Genomic DNA, 23,863 nt, shown 5'->3' on the forward strand with positions numbered 1-23,863 from the left:
GACGGGCAGCGGCAGTTGGTGAGAGCGAAACAACTTTCCTTGGCAGACTGGAGTGAAGGCTTGGACTTGCGAGTCGGTGAAGGGGGGGTGTCAGATCGGCAGACCTTAGCGATGTGGCCCCTTCTGGAACACTTCCTACAGATGGCGTCTCTGAATCGACACTTGGCACGGGAATGGTTGCCTCCGCAGCCGGCACATTCCGGTTGGCCCTTGGACTTCTGTTGGAACTTCCTGTGCTCCCGCTTTGTCTGGTGCACGTCATCGCCTTCACTGGAGGATGCCTCATCACTGCTGGCCTCTTCATGATGCACCGGAACTGGCTCCCTAGCAAGACGCTGGCTGCTGGACTTGCGGATCTCCTGGGCGGAGCGTTCAGCAGCTTCTGAGGCCACAGCCTCCTCAATGGCTTTCTGCAGCGTGATGTCTGGCTTGGCGAGGAGACGCCGTTGCAGATAGATGTCCCGGACCCCGCAGACGATTCGATCCATCAGGACATCGTCTAAGTCTCGGAACTCACAGTGCATTGCAGCCTGTCGCAGGGCGGTGGTGTAGTTGTTGATTGACTCCCCCTCTGCCTGGTTCCGGTGGTAGAACGCATGGCGGGCAGCAATCTTGGACGGCTTTGGTGCGTAGTGGTTGCGGAGCTTCTCTTGGATCGTGTCCCATGGTGTTGCCTGGACTGCTTCGGGCGCAACCAATGCTCGGGCCGTCTCAAACACCTCAGGCCCACAGAGGCTGAGGAATAGGCCCCGCTTACGATCCTTTGATACTGCTGTCAGCTCGTTGGCTTGGAGGTAGCAGTCGAACCAAGCGAGGTAGGAGTCCCATGATTCAGAGGCTGGCGCAAACGGTGGTAGAGGCACAAGTGAAGCCATGATTCCGATGCCGGCGTGAAGGGCGATGGATGGAACACAGTGCTCTAGCCAGAACAGTCAGCTCTGAATTGGTTCTGTCCAGTGATTTCGCTCAGTGATTTCGCTCTGTGATTCAGCTCAGTGATTCAGCTTAGTTCAGAGGCTGGCCGCATCTGGCTGTGCTCTGATGTCCATCGATCCCACCTTCGTCGCCAGTGTTAAGTTGTGGGTTGACATAGCCGACGACCAGCGATTTCTCCAAATAGCTCTTTATTTCGTAAGCTGGAATAGAACTGACTGCAAACAGCTCAGCCGGCCTGCTTTTATAGGCAGCCGGCTGTCAACATTGTAACAACAACAGCCCAGAGTTCCCGCCTAAAATAACTGACGCGGACCTGAGGGAAAACTATCTACAGACCTGAGTGAAAACTATATACAGTATCCCCCTGCTGGCCCAGGGTGAAACTTCACTACATAACATTTTATCTTACAATTGAATGTACACAAAACAATAAACCTTTCTATATAATTTTTCCAATACATTCAGAAAACATAATAAATCCTTAATTGTTATCCACCTCCTTTTACTTCCTTTGTCACTCGAATGCTAGCACAGAGTCAAAACTATCATTGTATTTTTGAACATATCTTCTATAACCATCCCATTTTTCCGCAATTTTTTGCAGAATTGCCGAAATTGACATACAAACTGCGAGACAAAGACAACTGTGACTTCAAAGAAGAATGGGAACTTTTTACAAACTACTTAAAAAAACAACAAAATGAATTGACTCCTTGGCAGGTTTCCAATAAACATACACAAATTTATTGCTTGTTAACATAACAGACAGATAATTTAAGGATCTTGACAATTTTACAGCATGCAGAGAATGATATGTATGGAAAAATCAGAGAGAGGAGCTGAGGAAGGGTGGGTTTTGGGGGGAGGGGGAAATGGGGGAAAATAATGAAGATGATATGTTTTGATAATTTGTTATGCTGAAATTCCTAATATTTTTTTTTTTTTACTTTTTTGGGGGGGATGGGTGTCAGAGCACTCAAAATAGAAGAGTGAAAAAGAAAACTCTAGCATCAGTTTATACATTTAGTTCAGGGGTGTTCAAACTTTTTTCAAATAGGGCCAGATTTGATGAAGTGAACATGCCTGAGGGCCAACCATTTTGCCTGACATTCTTTGCACCATTAAAATTAAATGCAAATTAACCATTTTATCCAAAGTTTATTGCAAATGGCATACTTTTCATTTTGTCACATGGATGACAAATCTAAACAGGTGTTAAATCACTCTGCCTTTCATATCTGAAGGCCAGATGGGGAAAAAATCCAGGAAGCTGAAATATATGTCAGGAACATTGTAAAGTACATTACATATTATTGGTAATAAAGGTTGTCTGTCAACTTTTAAGTTCAAAAAATATGAGCAGGAACATAACACCAAGCTGGCACAAATCTCTTGGTGAGGGTTATAAACAAAACAAGAAAAAAATTGTTAAAGGAAGTGTGTGTGTTTGTCTCCCCCTTTTTCTTCCCTCTCTCCTTAAAAGCGCTCTCCTCTCCATTGCTGGGGGAAAGACAGTATACAATGGTACCTCGGGTTACAGACGCTTCAGGTTACAGACTCCGATAACCCAGAAATATTACCTCAGGTTAAGAACAGAAATCGCGTGGCGGCAGCGGGAGGCCCCATTAGCTAAAGTGGTGCTTCAGGTTAAGAACGGACCTCTGGAACGAATTAAGTTCTTAACCCGAGGTCCCACTGTATATGTGTCTATATGTGTGTGCCCCCCCACACACACAGTGTCATAACTGATGGGGAGGAGATGTGGGGTGGAGAAGAGTAAGTGATGAGATTAAATGAGAAGGGGGGTGGGGTGGAAGAGAGACGAGAAAACATTGCGCTCCACAAGATTCCAGAGACCAAAAACCCCACCCCTATATGGAAAGGGGGGGCTGTTCCACCTTTTCCCCACCCCCACCCAATCTCCTTTAGATATGCAATGTTGGCAGTGACAGTGTAGCAGGAACCCCCCCACCCCAATCATTCTGTTTGTATAAACTACACACTCACACACTACATACGCCACATTTCTGTTATAAATTCATAGAAAATCAACCATACATCGGATTTGCACTGTTCCATTTTTATTTTTACTCCATATGACAAGAACTAACAAAGGGGGGTGGCTTAGTCCTGGTCAGCCATAATCCCTTCACTGTCTCAGCACATCCACAGGAGCTCTGCCCATACCAACCCTGATGATCCCAGACAGAAGACAATCAAGATCACAAAGAACTTGCATATGGGAGTGGATTCAGCATGGACTGAAACAAAGGACAGTGATCAGATCTTCCCTCAGGGGGCAGGAAACTGCCAACTCCCCTTTGTCTCCTGGAAGTTCCTGGAAGTGACTCAGGGGAAGGGGGGAAGGGAAGAACCAGCCAGGTGACAAGACACTCAGGTTACCACCAACTCCTCCCTCAGCCCCTCCTTTCTGTAATGTATGCCTCCCTCAACCCCTCCTTTCTGTAATGTATGCATGATGTTTCTGGGGGTGGGCTTGATCTAGAGGAGGGGAATTTCAAAAGTTTTTATAAGACCTTGCACACTATTCTTCTGGGTCTTTCCTCTCTCCTGCACGTGAGGGGAATACCCTGTTGCAACAGTTCAATAAAGGCCAAGCCTACAGGCTGCTGTTTTGCTCCAAGTTATCCTGGTTGGTGTCTTTGTTTTGTCCAAGGGAGCCCTCGGATTTTTCCTGCAACAACAGGAACAGTTGCGATGGGACGGGGAGCGCAGGGTGGCAGATACAGAGGGAGGGAGGAAGAGGGCTCAAGTGGGTGGAGGCCGCCTTGCTCTGAGGCGCCATTGCGCGCCCTCCGAAATGGGCCGGGCCCGCTGGCCGCACTGAGAGGGAGAGAGCGAGAGAGGCTGCTCCAGCCCTCCTCCTGTGGCTCCGGCGCAGCTCTCTCTCTCGCCCGACCCGCCTCTCCTCCGGCATCTCCTGGGTCTTTCAGCCGAGCCCCTCCCCTCGGCCAGCAGCTCCAGCAGGTGGTTCTGGCGAGCAAAACCCGCGACCAAGCAGGCAGCGCCGCCGCCAGAAATGCACCAATCGCAGCCCGGCCCGCCTGCCTCTAACTTTCCTTCAAGCAGAGCAGCAGGCAGGCACTTGAGGGCCACAGCACATTGATTTTTCAAAATCACGTGGGGGGCTGTTTTAAACCCGGCCGCGGGCCGCAAATGGGCAATGCCTGCCTTATTGGCTGCAAGGAAGAACTCAAGCTTAGGTCCCATTTCCCCTGAACCGTGGTGTCAAACTCCTCAATGTGGCCCTGGGTGGCCATGACCTTCACTTTGTGTGCTCTGCCTTGTTGCTGCAGTAGGTGCTTTCAGCTCAGCTGAGGCAACAGCTCCCCAGCAGTGATTTCAGCTTGTGGAAGCTAGCCAGGGCTGCATACCTAGCCTAGCATCCCATCCTTGTTGGTCCACTCCCACTCCCAATGTGATTGGCTGTCTAAACTTCCAAGCTGCGAATCGTGACTCAGAGTTCAAGGGCAGTGGCCCAAATCTTGAAATGTTCTGTTATTGGACATCCTGTATGGAATCAGAACACAGGAGCTCAGAATCCTTAGTCCAGACTCAAACTCAGGCAAACACAGACCACTGTATACATAACAGCAGCCATCTCCCTGCCTGATGCTTCTCCCTTGCAAATCCCCCCCCACTTCTTTGCAATTGTACACAAATGACCAGAGGGGTCCCTTGTGCCCTTGGCAAGGAGCTCTATCCAGTGGTAATTTCCGCTCACCCCCTCCCTTGGGTGGGCAAGTTTGCGACACTGCGTGGGCTCCTGGTACAGGTGAGCCCTACCTTTGTCCAGGGAGGCCATCGCCCTGCCCCCATCTCAGCAGGCCTATGGGCAGCTGGCTGGGGGTGGGGTGAGGGCCAGCCTAAGGGGCCGATGCTCCTCGGCCCGGGCTCACTTGCTTTCCTTCCAGGTTCCTTCCAGATCCTTAGACTTCGCCTGTTTTCAGGCAGGATGGAAGGCCTCCTGTGACCAGGGCCTCTTCCCCCAGTGGCGTGGAGGCTGGATTGGGCCCGCCTGGGTGGTGGGACCTACCTCCATGCTGCAATGTGGCCTTCTGGGCCTCCCAGGCCTCCCATGGCCGGCGCTACCCCCCCTTACCCAGCGGGTGGGATCAGGGCCACAAGGACAGCACAGCCTTCCCCTAGGCCATGTGGCAGCCTTCCAGGCCTCCTGCGGCTGGCCCAGCGGGAGATCAGGTTGGCAGGACGCTGATGGGCAGGGGGCAGGTATAAATTCTGCATTGGCTGTGCATGCCAGAGGGGTGTGGATCAGGCACCTAATGCAGTAGCATGATTTAACCCTTCTGCCTGCAATCTGAAAACCTTTGAATGAATTAATAAACATCAGTATGAAACTAATTTGGATTTATGAATTTATTTATATTGGTTACTTCAAACATTCATTGTCTTACAATGAACTACTTTTTAAAGCAATAGATTATAAAACCAGAGTTTTATGATTAAATTTTGATATTTTGACATTTCCACCATCCTACATAACTTGGGCCATATTCAGATTTTGTAGAGGTGGCTGCATGCCAACAAAGAAGATGGAGAATTGACAAAAGGGCAATGTGATGGGCTGGAGTTGCAAGGAGTTTTTCTCATGAAAGGCTTCTTCCAAAGCTGTGCATATTTGTCTAGGTAGAGAATAATAAATTCCACTTTGACCTAATGCGGAGCTATGACAGAAGAATGTAAATAATAAATTAGGTTCTTTTAGCTGTTTAGGTGTTTTCATAGTTGAGACCCAGTAAGCTCTAGAGAGAGAGGGCAAGTAAGCAGTCAGACAACCAATATATTGGAATTTCTACATAACATTGCTTTATTGATTGACAAAGAGAACACATAACAAGACAAGGGAACATGCACTCAGTCACTCACACAAACACACTTCAATCATACTCACCACCTTTTCCCTAGGTTGGCCAAATCTAGTAAAAGGGATGGGTGGCTGACAGTGGGATCCCAGCTGCGTCCGACACACACCCTTCACTGGAAAGTCTCTTCTTATATAGTCTTTTTTGGTGTTCATCTGAATATGGGCATTTCTCATTGCCTTTGGCGTGTTCTTGGCAGTCCTTCGTCTTTAGCATGTTAGCATGTTCTTGGCATTTCACAACTTGCATTGTTTGTACCTGGTCTTCTGTAACTTTTTGGCACAGGACGACACTCATTGTTTGCAACTAGCATTGCATAGCTGTTAAGTTGTGGGTGAACATATCAGATGACACAGCGATTCTTCAAACAGCTCTTGTTTATTCACAGGCCAGAACAGAACTGAACTGAAGGGTTCAGCCAGCCTGCTTATATAGAGCTCCACTAGAACACAACAGTAACCATTTTCTGTAACTATCCAATCACTGAACGTCACTTTTGATCGCTTATTTGCATATGTGGACCTGAACTATCTACAGTATCCCCCTGCTGGTCCAGGGTGAGAACTTCAGTACATGACACCCCTCCCCACTGAGATAAGGCGTTAGTTACAATCGTAATGGTTTCCTTATATACAGCGCTACACGTAATGGTTCAATTAGGCACAAAAGCATATCTGTTACATTTCACCTAATTCCATTAGACCGATAGTATTACATGTCCAACAACTTAGTCCCTCAAATAAGTTGGGCGCTTGGAAACTCTGCCAGACCGCCGGGGAGCAGTACCTAGGTCCGGGGTAGCTGCCCGATTCTTGCTGAGGCTGTGGTGCGATCCTAGGTAGTGTTGAAACCAAGTCCCCTGGATCCACTGCTGTGGGTGGAACATCCGCAAGTGGAGTTGGCGGAATGTCAGGCACAGCAGTGGTCTGAGTCTGTGGGAAGTCAGGCAGACCCTCTGAAGCGGCTTGGTTCGGCTCCATGCCTGCAGTTTGTGAGAGAGGTGTAGGTGGAGCCTCGCCATCTATAAGTGTCTGTTCCGGAGCCACGAGCGCAGTTGGGGGCACTGCGGTACTGTCCAAGTCCCCAACCCTGCGCCTAAGCTGGTCTATGTGCAGGCGCCAAAAAGGTCCGTTTTCGAGTGCCACCTGGTACGAGCGAGGTCCAGTGACTCCCACTACTGTGGCTGGCACCCAAGGAATGTCCCCCACAAAGTTCCGGGCAAAGACCTGGTTTCCTGGAACAAAGGACCGTGGCGCGTTGGCACAGCCTGGGGATTCGGCCACGGCAAAGTCCGGGTGCAGCCGGTCGAGCAGAGATTTGAGGCAGCAGCCCATAAGCAGTTCAGCAGGACTCTCCCCTGTGGCTGCATGAGGGGTGATGTGTTGCACGAACAAGTATTCAGCGACCCGCTCGTGCCAGCCTCCCAGGTCCAGGCGCACCAGTGCCTCTTTTGCTGAGCACACCATTCTCTCTGCTTGCTCGTTGCTGGATGGATGAAATGGTGCCGTTAGGGCATGGCAGATGCCCAGTCCTAAAAGGTATCACTCAAAAGTGCCTGAGGTGAACTGCCGTCCGTTGTCGGAGACGAGGACATCAGGATACCCATGCGTTGCAAAGAGGCCTTGCAGCACCCGGATGACAGCCTCGGTAGTGGTGGAGGGAATCAGGGTCACCTCCAGCCATTTGGAATAGGCGTCTACCCCTACCATAAAGGTCCGGCCGCGAAAGGGGCTGGCCAGATCGATGTGCACCCTCGACCAGGGTGTCTTGGGCGTCTCCCAGGTGTGTCCCTTAGCTGCCGGTGCCACAGGCCTAGATTCTTGGCTCGCTTGATAGGCGGAAACCCAGGCAGTGATGGCATTGTCCATGTTAGGCCACCAGATGTAACACCGAGCCAATGCCTTCATTTTGATGATTCCCGGGTGGCCAACGTGCAGAGCCTCAAGTACGTGTTGATGGAGTCTTTGGGGAATCACGACGCAGTCTCCCCACAGCAGACAGCCGCGATGAACCGAGAGTTCGTGTTGTCTGGTTGCGAAAAGCAGGAACTCCAATGTAAAAGGCCCTTGTGGCCACCCCCTCCACACCCAGTTGAGCACACGGCTGATGGTGCGATCCTGGGCAGATGTGGAGGCCACAGTGGCAGCCGATACAGGTGCTGCTGGAAGATCCTCAATCAGGAGGAGCGATGAAGTCTTACAGAAACACTGGAAGAGGGCAACGGCTGAGGACATCGGCACAGCCCATTGATTTTTCCTGGCGATGGATGAGCCAATAGTGGTAGGCAGCCACGAAAACAGTCCATCGCAGCATGCGCGGCTAGAGGACTGGTGGAGTTGGTCTATCTCTGGCGAGGAGGTCCAGGAGCGGCTTGTGGTCAGTGATCAGGTCGAAGGTCCTGCTGTAGAGGTATTCATGGAACCTCTTCACTCCAGTCACAAGTGCCAGTGCCTCCTTGTCGAGCTGGCTGTAGTTCCGTTCAGTCGGAGATAGCGTCCTGGAAAAGTAGGCAAGCGGTGCTTCTTTTCCATCTGGAAAACAGTAACTGAGGACAGCACCGATGCCAAAAGGTGGGCGTGACAGGCAAGGACCAGCAGCCTGGCTTCACAGTACTGTACCAGCACACTGTCTGATGAAAGGAGAGCCTTGACCACGTTGAAGGCCGCCAACTCCCGATGACCCCAGGACCAAGGTGTCTTCATGCTGAGGAGTCGGTGAAGAGGGTCAGCCACCGTGGCTTTGTGAGGCAGGAACATGTTATAAAAGTTCAGCAGTCCCAGGAACACCTGCAACTCCTTGTTCTTTGGGATGGGAGCCAGCTGGATAGTGCAGATCTTGGAAGTGGTCAGGTGAAGGCCGGAGGTGTTGATAAGATAGCCCAGGAACTCCACCTGTGGAACGGCGATCTAGCACTTCTCCCTCTTTATGTTGAGCCTGGCCTCCTGGAACCTGGTCAGCATGGTGCGGAGGCACTAGAACAGCTGCTGGTGTGAGTCTGCAGATACCAAGACGTCATCAAAATACGGTGCCACGCCCGGAAGCCCTTGCAGGAGACGCTCCATAAGGCTTTGGAAGATGCCAGGAGCCACACTCACCCCAAACTGCAAACGGAGCAGGCCCGAAAAATCCTTGAAGGTGATCTGGAACCGGCCAACTCCTACCACGGGAATGTAGTTTCTCTGGTAGTCTCTCAGGTGTACGCGGTGAGAGTCAAGTTGCCTTTTGGACACTCTGGGTACCAGTCTTTTGATGGTGCTCCAAGACACGATGGACAGGGCAGACCCGATGTCGATCTCCATGTCACATGGAGTTCCTTCAATGAGCACAGTGAAGTTCAGCTTGCGTCACGTAGGCGAGTCGGTTTGGCCAATCGTGGTTCCAGACGGGCAGTAGCAGTTGGTGAGAGCGAAACAGCGTTCCTTGGCGGACTGGAGTGAAGACTTGGACTTGCGAGTCGGTGAAGGAGGGGTGTCAGACGGAACCAATCGGCAGACCATAGCGATGTGGCTTCTTCTGGAACACTTCCGACAGATGGCGTCTCTGAATCAACACTTGGCACAGGAATGGTTGCCTCCGCACCCGGCACATTCCGATTGGCCCTTGGACTTCTGTTGGAACTTCCTGCGCTCCCCCTTTGTCTGGTGCATGTCATCATCTTCACTCATCACTGCTGGCCTCTTCATGATGCACTGGAACTGTCTTCCTAGCAAGATGCGGGCTGCTGGCCACAGCCTCTTCAGTGGCTTTCTGTAGTGTGAGGTCTGGCTTCGCAAGGAGATACCATTGCAGATGGATGTCCTGGACCCCAAAGACGATTCAATCCATCAGGGCATCGTCTAAGTCTCGGAACTCGCAGTGCAGCACGGCCTTCCGGAGGGCGGCGGTGTAGTTGTTAATTGACTCCCCCTCTGCCTTGTTCCGGTGGTAGAACGCATGGCGGGCAGCAATCTTGGATGGCTTTGGCTTTGGAGCTTCTCTTGAATCGTGTCCCACAGTGTTGCCTGGACTGCTACAGGCGCAACCAATGCTTGGGGCGTCTCGAACACCTCAGGCCCACAGAGGCTGAGGAATAGGCCCCGCTTACACTCCGGTGATACTTACGTCAGCTCGTTGGCTTGGAGGTAGAAGTCAAACTGAGTGAGGTAGAAGTCCTATGATTCAGAGGCTGGCGCAAACGGTGGTAGAGGCACAAGTGAAGCCATGGTTCTGATGCCGATGTGGAAGCGATGGATGGAACACCGTGCTCTAGCCAGAATGGTCAGCTCTGAATTGGTTCTGTTTCAGTGATTTCACTCGGTGTTTCAGCTCAGTGATTCAGCTCCACTCAGAGGGTGGCCACATCTGACTGTGCTCTGATGTCCATCGATCTCACCTTCGTCACCAGTGTTAAGTTGTGTGTGAACATATCAGACGACACAGCGATTCTTCAAACAGCCCTTGTTTATTCACAGACCAGAACAGGACTGAACTGAAGGGTTCAGCCAGCCTGCTTATATAGAGCTCCACTAGAACACAACAGTAACCATTTTCTGTAACTATCCAATCACTGAACGTCACTTTCGATCCCTTATTTGCATATGTGGACCTGAACTATCTACAGTATCCCCCTGCTGGTCCAGGGTGAGAACTTCAGTACATAACAATAGCCATTCTTTACGCTTCCTTGCAGGTACAGTATATTTGCCAGAACATGAACATTCCATTCGCTCTTTGATCAGCACAGTTCATTAATAACAGCATCCATTTTGTGTGGCATTCTTCAGCCCTCTCTCATCAGCCATCTTGCAGCCCATTCAAAACATGGCATTCATTGCAAGATATGCTTAGAAGAAAATATGTTTGACCTTAGCATGCACATATAAAACAGCTTTTAATTTATTGCACTGAATTTATTGCACAGCTAGTACACTGAAATACCAGATGTCTTTAGAACTTAATTGGCACATGTAGTTGTTATTTTTGCTGATTAGACGTCTCTCATCTTTGCAGAATGGATGGCTGTAATATGGGTTTTGTGTTACGCTACCAGGAACAGAGAACTCTTCTTGAGCCAGCACAATTATTGTTGGTACTGTGAGAATTTTATTTACTTATTGTCAGATGACAGTGGTGGTTGCTCGTGAGTAACCAGGCAGGACTCCGACCTGTCTTTTACAGGGTTTTTTTTGGTGCAAAACTATTTACAGTGCAGAACCACAAGTTCATGTCTGCCTCAATTGCTAGCAGAATCTGGGAGTGGTCCCTTCTGGGTTCTCCCCCAACATAAGAACTTAGTCACCCCCAGCTGTTTACTTCCTTCTTTGCGCTTTACCCCTCTGCACAAGGTGGGTGGTGGAAGAGGCATGTTTCCCTCCTGGCCGGCCTGGCAAGGAGCAGTGCTGGGGCTCCCAGCAACATCGTCTAGCCCTTTCCCCTCCTTTACCCTCGAGGTGTGGCTTTCCCCACCCTCAGACTGATGAGGTGTGGCGCTGGGGCTCTCAGCATCCTCCTCTGGTCCCGTGACCCTCTTCCCCACTGGAGGTGTGGCTTTCCTCACCGCAGGAAGAGGAACTGCTTTGCAAGATTTTTGGAGGTTCCCTGTATCCCAACGGCCCCTCTGCCTCCCTTCCCTGTTCCGATGGCAGTCCCCTGACACTTATTACTAGGACTATCCCCCTGAAGCATTTTGTAATGAAGCTAAGCAAATACATTTAGCTCACTGGCTAAAAACAGTTTGTGGGGTACAGAGATTTCAGAGGAAACATTTGTATTTCTGCTCACCTGAACCACTTGAGGGCCATGTTCCACATAGGCTTCCTTTGGGAGGCAGGGTTCTTGGAAATGTTCTCTACCATTTTAATCTGATTTGCATTCCTCCTCATAATGGACATATAAAAAGGTAAGGGTACCCCTGACCGTTAGGTCCAGTCGCGGATGATTCTGGGGTTGTGTGCTCATCTCACTCTATAGGCCAAGGGAGCTGGCATTTGTCCTCAGACAGCTTCCAGGTCGTGTGGACAGCATGACTAAGCCACTTCTGGCGAACTAGAGCAGTGCACAGAAACACTGTTTACCTTCCCGCCAGATAACTACCTATTTATCTACTTGCACTTTTACGTGCTTTCGAACTGCTAGGTGGGCAGAAGCTGGGACCGAACAACGGGAGCTCACCCCATTGCAGGGATTCGAACCGCCGACCTTCTGATCAGCAAGCCCTAGGCTCTGTGGTTTGCTAATTTCCTTTCCAAAGTCACAAATGTTGGTGCAGGAAAAAATAATATAGGTATAAAGGACAATTATTGGATGCCAAGATCCTAGTTGAGAGAACCCAAGCAGAGAATTAGAATCCTAAAACATGCAGCAAAGAAAAGCATGGAAATATAAGCCGTAAAACCTTAGAATGTGTCCTTTAAAGTGAATTCCAAAGTTTCTCTCTTCTCCCAGCATAGGGAAAAACCACAATTTTGGCAAGTTTAAAATGGTTTACTTACAAATTCCCCATAGGTCAGATTAATGTGCTTCAGAAAAGGTTGCACAGGCAGTAAACCTTGGCTTAATGGTGAAAGTTCCTGAATTATTGGTACAGGAACTCAAGAATGGCTGGTCTGAGCTGCAGCAACCAACTCAAATGTCTCCATATGGGGAGCCACTCAGGTTGACTAAAGGTACCACAATAGGCTTGATTATGTTGCTCCCGGGGAGATAGTGGTGAGCAACATAATCAAGTCTATTGTGGTACCTTTAGCTAAGCCTGGCAGGACAGCTTACTCTATGACATTAACCCTTTAATGCATTAATTAGATTTAAGCATGTTGGTCATATGCAGCTGGTTATCCCACAACAAGTAATGGTGCTTCCTACTCTTCCTACCTTTAAATCCCTCCCCTACCACCTGCAGTTGCCACAGCTTGAACCCCAGACCATCTAAGTCATCATCTGTATACTCATGTTCCTTATTCTTGCAAGTGCATGTTGGAGAGTAGCAATAATGTGCCACTATGAAGCTGAAAGGGGACGCGGGTGGTGCTGTGGGTAAGACCACAGTGCCTAGGGCTTGCCGATCGCATGGTCGGTGGTTCAAATCCCCACGGCAGGGTGAGCTCCCATCTTTCGGTCCCAGCTCCTGCTCACCTAGCAGTTCGAAAGCACCCTTAAGTGCAAGTAGATAAATAGGTACCGCTTTATTGCGGGAAGGTAAACAGCGTGCTGCGCTGGTGCTGGCTCGCCAGAGCAGCTTCGTCACGCTGGCCATGTGACCTGGAAGTGTCTCCGGACAGCGCTGGCCCCCAGCCTCTTAAGTGAGATGGGCGCACAACCCTAGAGTCAGACACGACTGGCCCGTACCGACAGGGGTACCTTTACCTTTACCTTATGAAGCTGAAACGTGAGTAAGACTGACTTGTTTCAGGAATTAAAAAATTGTCCAAACACTTGTTAAATATTCAAAGGCTTCAGAACAGATGATAAAAGATCTGTTTAGAAAACAGTCAAAGCCTAGGCTCAACTTCATTTAGGTTTATGACAGATTCTTGCAGTTAAATTGATCAATCCATGTCTCTTCCTCTGTCCAGCCTGTCCTGGGCCTGCCCTTTCCTCTAGGCCTTGCAGCTCTTTGAAGAGGTTGCTGTCTCTTACAGTCATCTCTCTGCTTCTCTTTCGGAGAGGACAACAAGTTCCTGCTCAGCTTTCTCCCTTGTTCACTTAGAGAGAGCGCTTGCATTCACACTGCTCCCCCCGCAGCGTTCAGTGAGATTCTAGCACTGTTCAGTGTTAATTGAGATTCCTGCTGCTCACTCCTTCACTAAATAGAGACCATAAATGGGTACCTCTCATGTGTTAACCAACCAGAAGAGAACTACTGGAGAACATACTTGAATCAGCTATTTACCAATTAAAGCTCAATGTGCTTTCATTAAACATTTCAGTAAATTAAACTACTATGCTCAACTGTGCACAAGTGAGTTTGTCCGCCTTTTCCTTGGAACTGATTCCATTGTGCAAGCAGAGCTACCACTCTGAACCTGAGCAGGAAGGGAAGGGAGCAGAGTTGAGTATGAGAACCTGCAGCTTTTCATCTGCAGGAGAACTCACTCCAAATGCCTCCCTCTAGGACCTGCCATGGGGAATAGGACTGGTTTCCCCTGCTTTGGAGGAGAAGGTATTGGGTTTGGGAAGTCACCAGTCATTATACCAGTCCCTATCCTTAACTCACAACAAATATGCATGCTTAGCAACCCATGCCAGGGGTGAGGTAAGAAGCCTCAGAAGAGTGAGGATTGCTGTCATGACTACTGATGTCACAAAGGCTCAGCTTTTTCCTTCTGGAAAATGAAACGCAAGATGTGTGTAATGGCATAAGGGGTTGCTTGTGCGTAAGCGCTAAAACGCTCTCAGTTTTGTGGTTAGTTTTAAACTCTCTCTAGCCGGACAGCCATGAGTGCGTGGCTGCCTTAATCACTGGCAGAATCCGTCAGTGGGCGTTTCCTGAATTTCTTCCAACATAAAAGTTCTTTGACAGAAAGTCTCCTCCTAGATTCTCTGCACGACAGCTTTCTGCGCAGAGTGGGCGTCCCAAGGGGAGGCCCCGAGCTCTCACCACTGGTCTCACTTGAAGCGTCTCTGTGCCTCACCTCCAACACTGTCTCCTCCTCCCCTCCTTCTTCAGCGGAAACTCTCCCTCTCCCCCTGCTGGTTCCCTCCTCAGCATCCGAGAGCCTCTCCACCACCCTGCGCTCCGATGGCAGTTCCCTGACAATGTGCTACAGCTAAAATGGGAAGAGGGGGAGGCCTGGGCCTGAGAGTTAGCAGATAGTGTCATAGGTTCCTAGGCAAAGGGAGGGGGGAGATTTAAAGGAGAGAAAGGTGAAGCTGAGAGTGGCACTTATTGACACCTTCCACTAAAGCAGTATTTGCATGTTTCTGCTGCCACATCCACACGGAGCGCTACCTATTTATCTACTTGCACTGACGTGCTTTTGAACTGCTAGGTTGGCAGGAGCAGGGACAGAGCAACAGGAGCTCACTTTCCAATTGGCAAGCTCAAGAGGCTCAGTGGTTTAAATTGCAGCGCCACCCCTGTCCCTTTGAGTGTCGTGCACAATTAATCATGTAACATCTAGTATCAACTAACTGCATTGCTCCTTTTCAGTCACTTCTGAAGTTCCTTGTGTTTAACTCCATTTTTTAAAAAAACTGGCTGAAAGAGGTTCAATGACATCATTGAATTAACTAAGTCTTTCTCCCACTCACCAGTCCAGCCAGAGTTCTGTATATACAGATGGTATAAATGAGCCAAAAGCATACCAAATTTTGCACATCCCACACTTCTTGTATTCCAAATAGACAAAAGGTTCTGCAGTATAATCTGTGTTGCAAGCCCATTTAAAAAATATTTTACCTGTTTTTTTCCCCCCTTCGCTTTTAGGTCAATCCTTTATTGCTTATGGCCTTGGCAAAAATTCAGACAATCTCATAAATACAGCAAATCATGTTTGCATACAAAAAACACTGAAGGTGCTATAAAGCCCAGCAAAGAAAAGACCCAGAATCAGTATGCGTTTCTGATGCTTCCAAATGCCATAACACTGGTTTCTGAGTAACTGATCCTTAGATTTTCGTTTTGTACAACATTCATCAATCCAACACAATTTCCTTTTCAGCCCTACATGTGTAAAAGAATGTGTAAAAACTATTTCATCTGCATTTAAAAGAAATCTTAAGAGGGAAACCAGGAAAGAATCGGCCACCAACTCTTGAACAATACCAACAGTCACTGGGGGATCCAATGATACCTTTGTCATACTGGATGCTTTTGATGTTACTGATGTTATTAGCAACTCAGACTATCTTAATATTTCCACCTTAAAGTTACAGTCACAGTAATTCTTATCTCACAGGAAATTATTTTCCCAAGGCTGGATTAATGGCCAATTTATTTTCAATTCATTGAAAGCAGCTCTTACAAGTTTTCTTATTGTACATTTTCATTAGCAGATAGAGACATCCCACTAATTTACAGCTTTTCTTGTCCAAGATGTATTTAAGAAAGAGAGGGCATGAATCTTATTACCTACAAAAGGCTGTTACATGGCATTTGGGCATGATGTCATCTCCTCAGCTTGCCATCTTGTTCTAGCCCCAATACAAGCCCCCAGGTGCAGACAGCAGAGAACAGCCTTGATCAAAGCCTTTGAGGTTACTCCAATTTGACCACACTTATCTTCCAGAGTGATTTGATAGTAAGATGTTCTGCCTGACTATTGTCAATCACCATAAAATTATATTCTATCACTAGAACTGATAGAGAAATGGTCTGTCTGCCATTCCTTTTCCTGGAGGTTTTCTTGACCTAGCTGCTTTAAATGAATTCAAATCTCCAGAGCCTGATGAGCTGCATGCAAGAGTACTAAAGGAGCTTGCAGATGTAATCCCGGAGTCTCTGTTTATAATCTTTGAGAATTCTTGGAGAACAGGTGAGGTCCCTGCAGACTGGAAGTGAACAAATGTTGTCCGCATCTTCAAAAGCAGGAGGAGAGAGAAAACCCAAGTATCTACCAACCAATCACCAGAAAAGGTTCTAGAACAAATAATTAAATGATCTGTCTGTGAGCACTTAGAAAAGCATGCTGTGCTTACTAAGACTTAGCATGGGTTTTCTGCATGCCACATAAAGCTCATTTCTTTTTTTGATGGAGTTACAATACAAGCTTGGTGGATATGGGGAATGCTGTGGACATAGTGCATCTTGATTTTAGTAAGGCTTTTGATGAAGCCTCCTCCCCATTATATTATTGCAGAGAAGCTGGTAAGATGTGGGCTGGGTGTGGTCACTGTTAGGTGGTTGACTGACCCAACTAAAAGAGTGCTAACTAATGATTGGTCATCATCCTGGAAAAAAATGACAAGTGGGGTGTCACAGGGTTCTTTCCTGAGGTGGTTGTTGTTCAGTGAAGGAATTGAGGGGATATTCATCAGATTTACAGATGACAGGAAACTGGGAGGAGTAGCTAATGCTACAGAAGACAGAATTCAAGATGACGTTAACATATTGGAGAAGTGGGCCAAGAATGAATTGCAATGTGAAGAAATATAATGTTCTGCACTTAGGCAGGAAAAACCAGTTGCACGAATCTGAGATGCTGGACACCTAGCTTCTCAGTAGTACATGTGAAAAGGATCTAAAGGTCTTAGTAGGCTACAAGCTTAACATGAGTCAACAGTGTGATGCAGCAGCAAAAAAACCAAAAAACTAATGGTATTCTAGGCTGCATCAACAGAAATATTGTGTTCAGATCAAGGGACACAATAGTAGACCACACCTGGAATACTGTGTCAAGTTCTGGGCACCAAAATTTAAGGAGAATGTTAATGTGTGCAGAGTAGGGCAGCCAATATGATCAAAGGTTAGGGAACATAGGTTTATGAGGAATATTTGAGTTGGGTACATTTAGCCAGGAAAGGAGGATACTGAGAGGAGATATGATAGCCATATTCCAATCTCTAAAGGGATGTCACATGGATAGATGCGAACAACTAACAGTAGAATATCCGGATCAGTATAATGTAGGACCTAAACCAATGGCTTAAATTTATAAGAAAGGAGATGGTGGTGATGATAATTATTAACAACAACAACATTTTTATATGCCACCCATCTGGCTGGGTTATGCCAACAAAGGGACAAAACAAAACATCAAACATTAAAATCATCCTGAAACGGGGCTACCATTAGATGTCTACAGATGTCATATAATTGTTTAGCTCTTTGACATGTGACAGTAGGGTGTTCCACAGGGTGGGCACAACTACCAACCAGGAATAACTTTCTGACAATAAGAGCTTTTTGACAATGAAAAGGGCTCCCTTGGGAAATGGTAAACTCTCCGTCTCTGGAGGTTTTTTTGGAAGGATGGATGGCCATCTGCCAAGGATGCTTTTAAGCTGAGATTCCTGCATTGCATTGTAGAGGGTTGAACTAGATGATCCTTGAGGAATCTTCCAACTCTACAATTCTATAATTCTATGGAGTATTTGTATTTAATCTGAAGAGAAGACATTGTGGTGGAGTGTCAAGCTGCCAGAAAAGCCCATCCTTCTGTGGTTCAACGCTGTAAGCAGAAACAAGCACGGCTTGACAATAATTAACTTTATTGCCCAGTAACCAAGGAGACAGCTCATGGCACATCCATCAGCTAAGTAAGTCAGTTGCAGAAGCTAAAGTTCCATCCTCTCTTCCCCCTTGTTTATACCTCCCTCCGTGCTTTGCTCACTGTGACTCGGCTTTTCTTAATTGTTCTAGCCTGTCAGCAAAGCTCAGATGCTGACAAGAGAAGAAGCAGGCATACAGAGAGAACAGTTAACAGTGGAAGGCAGAGAGGAGGGGGAGAGCAGTTGTAATCTGAGCTCTGAACAAAGGGGAGAAGAAAAACAGGGCCAGAGTGACAGGCAGCTGTGTGAGAGCTCCAATAGTGAGTCAGATGTTGGAGTGCAAGAGGCATTCTCTCCCAAATCTCGTAGGATCTCAAAAGTGGCCGAGATGCGCAAAAGCTACCGGAAGAGAAGGTGGGGGCTTCAGTGCTGTGGAAGGGGGAGGAGCTCAGTCTGGGCAACTCCATCTTCTGAGGAGGAGTATGAGTAGAGGAGCTCTGTCCTTGTTTGTTGTTTTAGCAATAAATCTGAAATAATTAACAGCCAGAGTTTTCTCACGTTTGTGGGAGAGACCAAGCCATAACAGATTGCCCAGACTGAACTTCTCTCATGCCGGAGGCCAATAGAGAACGTGATGGAAAGCCAAGTGCCGAACTTGGGGAATGCAGCTGCCTGGCGACATTTCCTAGAGGGGGCACAGCACCAAGTGGAGGTGCACATGGACCACAAGAACTTGGAATACTGGCAAACGGTGAGACAACTAAACCATAGACAAATCAGATGGGCACAGTTTTTTGCTTGTTTCAACTTCCGCATACGATATGTGCCGGGGCATCTAAACCAAAGGGCCGATGCCTTGTCTTGGAAACTGGAATACTTGGAAGGAGAACAAAAACGAGAGTTGAGACACCAGAACATTTGCAACTGGCAGCGGCACCTGTTGTCGGAGTAGAAGACTTTAAACAACAAACAGAAAGAGATGAATTTGCGCTGCAGAAGCTGGCAGTGGTACAGAGAGGAGAGAACAACGCAGAGAGTTTCCATGAAAAGGGAAGTCTTTTGTTCAAGGGCAAGGCACTCTATGTGCCAGAAGCAGACTCACAGGCAAGAGTAATGCGGCAGTGTCACAACAACTCAACCGTGGGCCATTTTGGACATTACAAAACCATAGATCAACTCAAGAGATGCTTTTGGTGGCCAAGAATGAGGGAAGAAGCAAAGGACTATGTGAGGGCATGTGACACTTGTCAACAAGTGAAAATGCCTAGGGAAGCGCCCACAGACTGTTACAGCTGCTTCCAACTCTGCAAGGACCTTGGGAGGAGATTGTGATGGAATCTATTACGGACTTGCCAGCCTTGCAGAAACAGACAGTAGTCTGGGTAGTGGTGGATTTGTTCATGAAAATGGCACACTTTGTGCCATGCCCAAAGTTGCCATCGGCACAGGAAGCAGCCCAGTTGTTTGTTGATCATGTGTTCAAGCTGCACGGCTTGCCGTTGCGAGTGATTTTGGATAGAGGGAGACAGTTTACATCACGATTTTGGAGGAAATTGATGCAGCTTTTGGAGGTAGAGGTGTGCCTGACCTCTGCAAGACACCCACAAACCAACGGAGAGTCAGAGAGAACCAATGCGACGTTACAGCAATACCTGAGTTGCTGTGTGAATTATCAGCAAGAGGACTGGGTGGACAAACTGGGACCAACTGAGTTCGCGTATAACAACGCGGTGCATGCGTCCACCCAACATACACCATTCCTATCCAACTACGGAAGACATCCAAGAGCGTTTCCGGAGCCGTGGAGCACCTTGTCGGTGCCAGCAGCGGAGCAGTTGGTGGGAGAGATGCAGGCAATACAAGAACTACTGAGAGAGAACCTGGAAGCGGCTAAAACCATGTTCAAGAGAAGTGCCAATGAGCATAGATGGCAGGGAGAGGAGATCAAGGTGGGGGATAAGGTGTGGTTGTCAGCAAAGGACTTACCAGCTAAAGGGAGGTGCAGGAAGTTAGAAGCATGGCGGTTGGGACCATTTGAAGTGGTAGAGCAGATAAATCTAGTAACATTCAAACTGCCTGACTCAATGAGAATACATCCTGTATTCCATAGGGCTCTCCTATCACCATACGTTCCTGCTCACCAGGAGGAGGCACCTCCTCCCCCAGTTCTGGTAGAAGATCAAGAGGACTTTGAGGTCCAACAAATCTTGGATTCAAGAGTGTGTAGAAGGCAGTTGCAGTATTTAGTGTCCTTGAAGGGTTATGGTCCTGAGGAAAACTCCTGGGTATGAGGTCAGGATTTTTCATGCCCCAGACTTGCAGAGACAGTTCCACCATAGGTATCCTCGCAAACCCAAATCCCGATGTTGGATGGAGGAGATCGACCTCAGCGACGAAGAAGCTGAGGAGAGTGAAGCATGGTGGGAACTGGCATTGAGAGAGCCCTCTGTAACTGGCAGCGACATCGAGGAGGAGGAGGAAGAAGGGCTTAGAGGAGAGGGTGATGTCAGCGAAGCTCAGATGCTGACAGGAGAAGAAGCAGCAGCAGGCATACAGAGAGAACAGTTAACAGTGGAAGGCAGAGAGGAGGGGGAGAGCAGTTGTAATCTGAGCTCTGAACAAAGGGGAGAAGAAAAACAGGGCCAGAGTGACAGGCAGCTGTGTGAGAGCTCCAATAGTGAGTCAGATGTGTAGGATCTCAAAAGTGGTTGAGAAGCGTGAAAGATACCAGAAGAAAAGGTGGGGGTTTCCGTTCTGGGGAAGGGGGAGCTCAGTCTGGGCAACTCTCATCTTCTGGCGAAGACAATGAGTAGAGGAGCTCTGTCCTTGTTTGTTGTTTTAGCAATAAATCTGAAATAATTAACAGCCAGAGTTGTCTCGCGTTTGTGGGAGAGACCAAGCCATACCATAGCCTTTTCTTGACTCTTCTTTCCTGCACTGAAAGTGGGAAGGGGAAGGAGCTGAATCAGGACTATACTGCAGGCAGGAGAAATCTCCCCTGCTCCTTCTCTTTCAGTGTCTGTGGCTTCCTCCTCCCTCTCAGATGATGATTCCTCCCTGGCTCCTTCCTCCTGGTCCCCTTCCCCCTCAGGTGTCTCCTTGTCCACCGGCTGCCACCACTCTTCCTCATCCAGTCATTCCCTGACATGGAGTGTTTGTAGCAGATACATTTTTAAAAAAATTGTTCCTGGTTGCTTGGTACTAATTTTTGATTTCTTTGGTTGTTCTGCTTAGTTGATTCATGTCCATCAGTCTTTGGGATTCACAGCAACAGCCTATGCGTGCTTAGAAGTCAGTCTCACTAAGTTCAATTGGCTTTACTCACAGCTGAGTCTGGATGGGGTTGCAGACCTAGCTGTCTTCCCAGGGACTCTGTAAAATTAATCTCATGACTGGGCATTGGATGCATCATATTTCTGTGCGTATGTTTACTGATGTGTTCACACTTAATGACACCATGCAATGCAAGGGTGGTAATTTTGCATACTAGGGTAGGGTGGCTTATTTTGAACTATATATTGCAATGCAAAGACTTTTTTCCTACCTGTATCTTTTTTTAAAAAAAATCATCCCATTTATCTTTTGGAGATAAGGGTGTTGTACATGATTCCTTTCCCTGCACATTTTTTGGTACCAACAATCCTGTGAGGTAGGGTGGGTTGAGAGGTTGTAATTGGCTTAAGGTGGCCATTTCAGCTTTATGGGGAAGGTGGGATGTGAACCTGAGATCTGAGTGCGATGCTGAGTGCATTGGGCAGGCAGGTCAGGGGCAATGTGGAGCTCACATAATGATTCTTGGTATAGACCACCACCCCCACCCCACCCCGCAAACCCTAGAAATTAATAAATGGTAGGATTTTGATTATTTAGAGTACTAAAGGGAAAATTTCCAGCCCATGGAAAAATAATGTTGTCGACAAAAGTCCCATTGAACCAGGGTGAACGTAGTCAATGAACAGACTGGGATGGAAAGCTCAGAGTGTTTTTCAGCCATGGCAGAAGGTGCAGCTTAGGTTTATACCCAAAGAATCCGTGCAACTCTGAGAAGCACATGGCGAATATTCAGTGCTATTTTTCAAGAAAAAAGGTGACGGCATTCCCCATGAATGCCTCCCCTGTTCTCTTATAATGGCAGGCACCCACCCGAGAAGTGCCTGAGTTCCGGCACGTTCTGGCTGAAAAATGCCCTGCAAATACCTATACCATTCCAGTACACCATTACACATGAAGAACACATGATCATGACTACACATAGCATTAAGCACAGACATAGTTTCTTTTCTTTTTTAATAATAATTTTTATTCATTTTCCAAACATTTTTATACAGTCAACTCATATTAACTCACATTCATCAATTTTTGACTTCCCTCAGTTTCTCTGCCAATCTTTTGTTAAAATTTCTATTGTTAACGCATTTCTGAACTTATTATTGCCTTTAACCATTCCTCTTCCTTTCTCCTACTTTCTTTTTTACAATATTTCTTAATTTTTCACAGAGACTCTTCAAAACAGCACAGACATAGTTTCAACAGAAAACCTTGTGGTCAGTCTTCAGGTTTGGGGCTTAGTTCCTCAAAAAACAGGTTTTAGTAGGTCCTAGGGTCACTCTCTGACGCTACCCACTCCCTCCTGACATTGCCTTTTCCACAATACCAGGAACTCTCCAACCACAAAGCCTCACCGCTTGAATTTCCCAGAAAGCACCAACACCACCAAGAGACTTCCCATCTCAAAGTCTGTCACAATTGGGTAGATTCTTGGGGAAAGGAGGGCTTCCCCACAGAGCTTCTTGCCTCAGGTGCCAAAAAGTCTACTAACATAGCACATTCAAATGTACACACCCACTCATGAGGGGCTAAGACTCACTGAGCTCAATCAGATTTACCTCTAAGTAAACATATTGCAGAGATACATATATGAACCTGCACTTGCATACTGAGCAATTCAGCCCCTGAGCAATTTTTCCCCCCAGAGGACACCAGGAAAATCTAGCTATCAAACTGAAATTATTTGTGTGAAAACATTGTATATTTTATTGGGATAAACCAATGTGAAAATGTAGTGATTTTGGTTTGTTTATATGAGTAAAGGAGGCCATTAAAGATTTAGTATAACAGTGATTAGTGCAATGACTTTTATGTCCTAAACTGTAATGGGCAATCAAATATTAACATGCAAATAAATTCTGAAGTTATTATCTGCCAAGAAGAAACTAATCAAATAATCATTTTTTTTGCCAGCACAAGTACTCCAAAGTACTTGGAAACGAGATATTTATCATTTGCCAATCAGTGACTACCCTCTCTAAGATCAGAATTAGCCGTTGTACTATTTATAGAGAGCCAGTGAATGCCATTTAGTTCAGCTCAGAGAACACAATTTAATAAACATTAATGAGGTATTTCAAGAACGCTGGTTGTGGTTCCCATGAAGGGCAGACAGCTTGATTTGGGATTTACCTTCACACTTAACAAAGACCAAATAAAACAAGTTGCAATTAGAAGTAAGATAATGGAGAAACTGGTATTACAGACCCTCCAAATGTCTATTTTCCAGAGATGTCCCTGATTTAGAGAAGCCATTCTACTTTATGATTTGATCCTGGAATGTCCCACTTTTCCTTACAATGTCCCTATTTTCATCGGAGAAATGTTGGAAGATATGGAGTTATCCAACCCCTGAGCCATCTAAAGGCAGTCCTGTATAAGGAAGTTTAATGTTTTATTATGTTTTTATATGTGCTGGAAGTGTGGGGTAAAAATAGTAAATAGTAAAACTATCAAGGGACGCGGGTGGCTCTGTGGTCTAAATCACAGAGCCTAGGGCTTGCTGATCAGAAGGTCGGCGGTTCGAATCCCCGCAACGGGGTGAGCTCCCGTTGCTCGGTCACAGCTCC

The 23,863-nt window shown here is 47.4% G+C and overlaps 1 long non-coding RNA gene across 1 annotated transcript; it reads right to left on the reverse strand.

Annotated features, from left to right (window-relative positions):
• Positions 1-13,278: 13,278 nt before the first annotated feature.
• On the reverse strand, positions 13,279-13,998 carry LOC310828725. The gene is made up of 2 exons (XR_014557093.1): positions 13,907-13,998; positions 13,279-13,615 (listed from the first exon to the last, which is right to left on the reverse strand). It is a non-coding gene; the product is annotated as an uncharacterized lncRNA (long non-coding RNA).
• Positions 13,999-23,863: the final 9,865 nt, after the last annotated feature.

The sequence above is a fragment of the Podarcis gaigeae genome (genome assembly GCF_964106915.1).
Source record: "Podarcis gaigeae genome assembly, chromosome: 12".
In the NCBI taxonomy this organism is placed as follows: Eukaryota; Metazoa; Chordata; class Lepidosauria; order Squamata; family Lacertidae; genus Podarcis; species Podarcis gaigeae.